This window comes from Lonchura striata, chromosome 4A, assembly GCF_050655825.1.
Source record: "Lonchura striata isolate lonStrDom1 chromosome 4A, ASM5065582v1, whole genome shotgun sequence".
In the NCBI taxonomy this organism is placed as follows: Eukaryota; Metazoa; Chordata; class Aves; order Passeriformes; family Estrildidae; genus Lonchura; species Lonchura striata.
The window spans coordinates 20,385,786-20,391,131 of record NC_140742.1 but is presented as its reverse complement, the minus strand read 5'-3'; the positions used below and the strand labels follow the sequence as shown (position 1 = coordinate 20,391,131).

The 5,346-nt window shown below is 56.8% G+C and overlaps 1 long non-coding RNA gene across 1 annotated transcript; it reads right to left on the bottom strand.

The window, feature by feature from the left end:
* Positions 1 to 1,138: 1,138 nt before the first annotated feature.
* On the bottom strand, positions 1,139 to 3,258 carry LOC146763310 (uncharacterized). Its single transcript, XR_014952421.1, has 2 exons — positions 2,765 to 3,258; positions 1,139 to 1,883 (listed from the first exon to the last, which is right to left on the bottom strand). It is a non-coding gene; the product is annotated as an uncharacterized LOC146763310 (long non-coding RNA).
* Positions 3,259 to 5,346: the final 2,088 nt, after the last annotated feature.

Genomic DNA, 5,346 nt, shown 5'->3' with positions numbered 1-5,346 from the left:
CCCCTCACACCCACACAAATCAACCTGGCTCCAGCATTAATCCCATCCCGGCTGCAATAGGGGAAGCCCCGGTGCTGCACCTCGGCTGGGCCATGAAACGCCCAGGAGCATCCCCTGGCAGGGCTCACCTGCAAACTGGGTGTAGGCTGTGTCTTGGAGGAAAGTGCCACAGCCAAAGTCGATCAGTGTCAGCTGCCCGGTGGCCAGGTCGAGCAGGATGTTCCCTGGTTTGATGTCCCTGTGCAGGACCCCGCAGCTGGGGCAGCGCCGCACGGCCTCCAGCACCTGGAGGAGCAGCCCCCGCGCCTCCTCCTCCGGCAGGAACCCCCGCTCCGCCAGGGAACCCGACAGGTCCTGGCACCGCTCCGGATGCTCCAGCACCAGCACAAAGCTGTCGGGGAGCTGAAGCCACTCCAGGAGCTGAATGACACCAGCACAGCCAGAGGAGACCTTGTCCAGCAGCACGATCTCCAGGGCTGCGCTGGTGCCGTGGGGCTGCGGGAGGAGCACGATGCCGTCAGTGGGGCTGATGCCGTGCCGGGGGTCGGGAACCCCTCGGCCAGCCCGGGATGTTCTGCGCCCTGCGCTGGCCCCACGCCCGCTCTCCCTCCAGGCGTCCTGGCAGCTCCCACCCTGCCGGGCCCCGGCTCAGCCCCGCCCGGCACGGCCCGGCTTCTGCCGCTGGCCCCGCTCGCTCACCAGCTCGCCCCGGCGCCGGATGCTTTCGCTGCTTTCGCTGCTTTCGCTGCTTTCGCTGCTTTCACTGCTTTCGCTGCCGCTGCTGCCGCTGCAGCTGAAGCTCCGTGTCCATGTGTCCCTGTGTCCATGTGTCCCCGTGTCCGTGTGTCCGCTGCCCGCTCGCCCCCACGCCCAGCCCCGCACTCCCCGGGGCAGCCCCTGAGCCTGTCCAAACACGGGAACTTTGCCGTGTCCTGCCCAGACCCAGAGTCTGGACTCCTGCTCAGGGGCACAGGAATCCCCTCGGTCACTGCTGTTCATTGTCCCTGCTGAGGGTCAAACACTCTTGGAGCACATTCCCTCAATGCTGAATTTGTACCTGACCCAAGAACTGCACTTAGTCCCCAGCACTGATATCCAAAAAAAGAAAAAAAAAAAAAAAAAACAGGGGAAGGCAAACTGTGTGAAGCTCATGGTATTTTACACTGTCTAAAACTTGCCAAGTCGTGGATCTTAGAAGTGAGATCCATTTGCAATTAGTGGGAAGGAGAAGTAGTGAAAGATAGAAAAGGGTAGCCTAAAAATAAACAGAGAAAAACATCTTGGATTGTTTCTTTCCATTTTCATTTCATTTCTTAAAAGCTGTTTCCGTTTTCCTAGAATCTTCTCCACAGTCCTGTTTGCTGTTTCCAAGAACCTTTGCTGGAGGACAAGGAAGCTTTGAGCAGCTTCTGTCACAAGATGTGCCACCAGCTGCAGCTTCTCTTGGCTTTCCACACCGTGTGTGCAGCTCGACTCTTGCAGAAAAGTGGGACAAATAGTTGAAGAATTTTACAACTTGTTCTTTCTTTTCCTTGTGGGCTGGGCAGTTGGGCCATTGGTGAGATTCTCACTGTTATTGTTCTGCCCTAAGAAACCATGATGGGCTACCAGGAAATGTCAGGGAATGCAAGCCTGACTGAATGCAGAGAAAGAATCTCCAGAGCCTGCAGCCAGAAATGGGGAGCTCTCTGATAATCATTCCAACATCCCTATGGACAGCTTGAAAGTGATGTAGAAGATGAAAATGGGCTGACAGAGGGAGTTTGTTTCTGTGTTCATTTTAGAAGCTTCCACATCTCATGCACTGATATATATCAAGAGTTCAATCAGTTCATGAAAAGCACCAGAACAATCTGGACCTTTCAGGAGATGACTGTAAGAACCTGAAAAGGAGAAATGCAGGCAATGACTTGGTGAACTTTGTCTGGAAGAAGGGTCACTTTTCCCAAATAATTTCTAATCCATCTCCTCTGCATTTGTCTTTCTGAAAAAGGCCATTTTCATCCCAGATTCCCCATGAAATGGGAACCCTGAGCTTGTGGAAGTGCCTGACAGATGCCCAGTTCCTCTGCAGGGACACTCGGGCTGAGACAGGAGCCACAGCCCTCTCTGGGGAAGCCTCCTCCGAGCTGGAATTTGTGCCGTGCTGGGAGAGGAGGAGGAGGGGAGAAGGCTGGCGCTGTGTGGCAGGAGCAGGAGGTTTGGGCCGCAGGACATTCCGTCTGCGCCGCTGCCACGCAATGGGCGGGAACGCTGTGGGGAAGACTGGGGGACACTGGAGCGGGATATGGATGGCACTGGGGGGACTGGGAGGGCCTGGGAATGAACTCAGGTGTATTGGGAGGGACTGGGCTGTGCTGGGAGGGACTGGAGGGGCACAGGGGCTGTACTGGGCTGTGCTTGGGATGAACTGGGCTGTACTGGGAGGGACTGGAGGGGCACTGGGGCTGTACTGGGCTGTACTGGGGATGAACTGGGCTGTGCTGGGAGGAATTGGAGGGGTTGAATGGCCGTTCCCGCCTCTGCCACCTCCCATTTGCCGAGGCTCCCGCCCATCACAGCTCCCAACCAATCAGCGTCAGGGATCATGGCTTTGGGGGCGGTGCCTGGAGTCAGCGGCGTCTATTCTTTTTGCTTACAACTCCCATAATGCCCCGCAGCCCAATAGAGCCCCATTGGGGCCGGGACTACAACGCCCGGCATGCCCCGCGCTCTACAAAGACACCCTCCCCCCCTCCAGTATCCGCCCCCATCTGCCCCATACAAAAGTGTCTCCCGAGGCCTTCCCGGACCCCAAACGCCGCGTCCGAGCCACTTCCGGGATACAGCTCCCGTCATGCTCCGCGGCGCACGGGCAGCGCTGTTCCAGCCGTGACTTCATCTCCCGTCATGCCCCGCGCCCCACCGAGAGCAGCTGTAGCTGCGCCTAGAACTCCCGTGATGCTCCGCGGCCCCGTTACACCGCATTGTACCCGCGCCTACAACTCCCATCAGCCCCCGCGCCCAGCGAGCCCCGCCCGAGCCCCCCGAGTGCTCCCCCGGACCCCGAAGGGCCCCAAATTCCCCTCGCTGACCTCCAGGGCCCCGGACCCCCGAGTGCTCCCCCGGACCCCGAACTGCCCCTCAGGATCCCTGAGTGCCCTGCCACTAACTGTGTGCTTTTGGGGTTACTTTAATAATGGCACCTACTGTGAGGAAATGACACCGGGGGAAATTTTCTCCCAAGCCTTTAACCATCTCTTTGGGGCTGCCCCACCAGTTTGTGAAGGGCTCAGATCCACTCCAAATACCAATGATATCATACAGGGGCTGTGTTGCTGTTAGCCCTGTTCTATTTGGCACTGAGACACAAGGGAAGATTAACCTGGATAACCACCCTGACACCCAGCCCAGAACCTGACACGGCCCCAGAGACCAGGGATGCTGCTGCCCCAGAGCCTGACCCTGCCCCACAGCCACCCCAGATATGAACCACCCAGACTGGGTGGGGGTCTGCTGAGGGAGATGCAGGAGATGCTGAAGGAGTGCATTTCCCCAGCTGGTGAGAAGCCCTCCCCCTGCCTCGAAAAAGGAGATTCTGATGGGGCAGCAGTGGAACCCACAGATGTTAGAACTGTCCAGGTTCCAGCTGAGCCACAAAGGCAGCCACAGCCAGCAGCAGTCGCCCCTGTAGAAACAAGGAGGTCTAAGATGGAATCAGAGCACCCAGATAAGGGAAGGCCCTCACAACCCACAGGGGAACCAGAGGTTGCGATCATCACCGAGTCCCTGATGTACAAAAGTCTCCGTAACCTGCACAAGGACATTGTACGATGGAGACGTGAGGCTTATACAACCTGACTGCTTCAAGTCTGAGACCTCATGGGTACAGGTGTCCAGCTGGATGGTGGTGAGGCAAGGAATATGGGACCCTTGACCCACGGCTCAGGTATGAATCAGATTTTTGTAAGGGAGCCAGGGTCCCTTTCCCTCTGGGAGTGGATTTTAATGAGTGCCAGAGAGAGGTTTGTTCACAGGGTGAGAATGCAGGAGCACCAGCACAGAACATGATGGAAAACCCTTGAGGAAGGGACTAACAGCTGAAGGAAATGGCAGCATTGGAGGTACTCTTTGGGAGGGATGGACAGCATGATAATGACCCCGACAAGGTCAGGGGCACAGGGAAAATGCTGTTGAGTCTGGCAAGGCTGGGGCCATCTCAGTACACCACCTTCATTGCCACGATTAATGCTGATAACAGCCGAGAGACAGTGGGCTCTGCTGCCAACAGCTGAGAAATTGTGAGAGTATGATCCATGGCCCAGTGCAGGCTCATGGCTCTGCTGTGGGCAAGGAACTCAAAGAGGAGATGAGGGAGATGAGGGAGGAGGTGAGGAGGAACAGTTCCCACATTGCCCCAGTGCGAGTCACAGGCCCCAAAGTCAGAGCCCAACGTTCCCCAGCCAGAGAGAGAGGGTATGCCCCACGGGCTGGCCTGGGGCTCTTTCTGCGTTACCATGGGGAAGACATGGGAAGGTGGGATGGGAAACCCATTTCTGTCCTGGCAGCGTGGGTGTGTCAGCTCAAGGAGGGAAGCACTGACCGAGGGAATTCCAGTAAAGTGAAGGTAGCCTCAGCCTCCCATGACCGAGCTGCTGAGTATGATTTGTCAGATCACCTTTAAAATACCTCTACCATGTATGCCTAGGAAAGAAACAATAACCAGGGTTAGAGGGGCCCTGTCTCTAGCCAGGGAGAAGCACTGGAAAACTGGATCTTCTGGATGGTGTGGATCCGATGGCCTGGCACATCAGAGCCACAGAAATTTGAAGCCTTAGGTGACACTGGTGCGCAGTGTACCCCAATGCCATCGGGACATGTGGGGGCAGAACCTGTTTCCATTGCCGGGGTGACGGGGGGATCGCAGCAATTGACCCTGTTGGGAGCTGAGGTGAGCCTGGCTGGGAATGAGCAGCAGAAACATCCATTGTGACCGGCCCAGAGGCCCCGTGTGTTCTGGGCATAGACTTCCTCCAGAACGGATGTTACAGAGACCCAAAGGGACTCAGGTGGGCTTTTGGCATAGCTGCTGCAGAGGCAGAGGACATTAAGCAATTGAACACCTTGCCTGGACTGTCTGAGAACCCATCTGCAGTAGGACTCCTGAGGGTGGAAGAGCAATGAGTACCAATTGCCACCTCAACAGTGCACAACCGGCAGTATCAGACAAATCAAGGTGCTTTGATCCCCATCCACAGAATGATCTGTGAGCTGGAGAGCCAAGGGGTGGTCAGTAAGGCCCACTCACCCTTCCACAGCCCCATCTGGCCTGTGCACATGTCTGATGGAGAATGGAGATTGACTGTG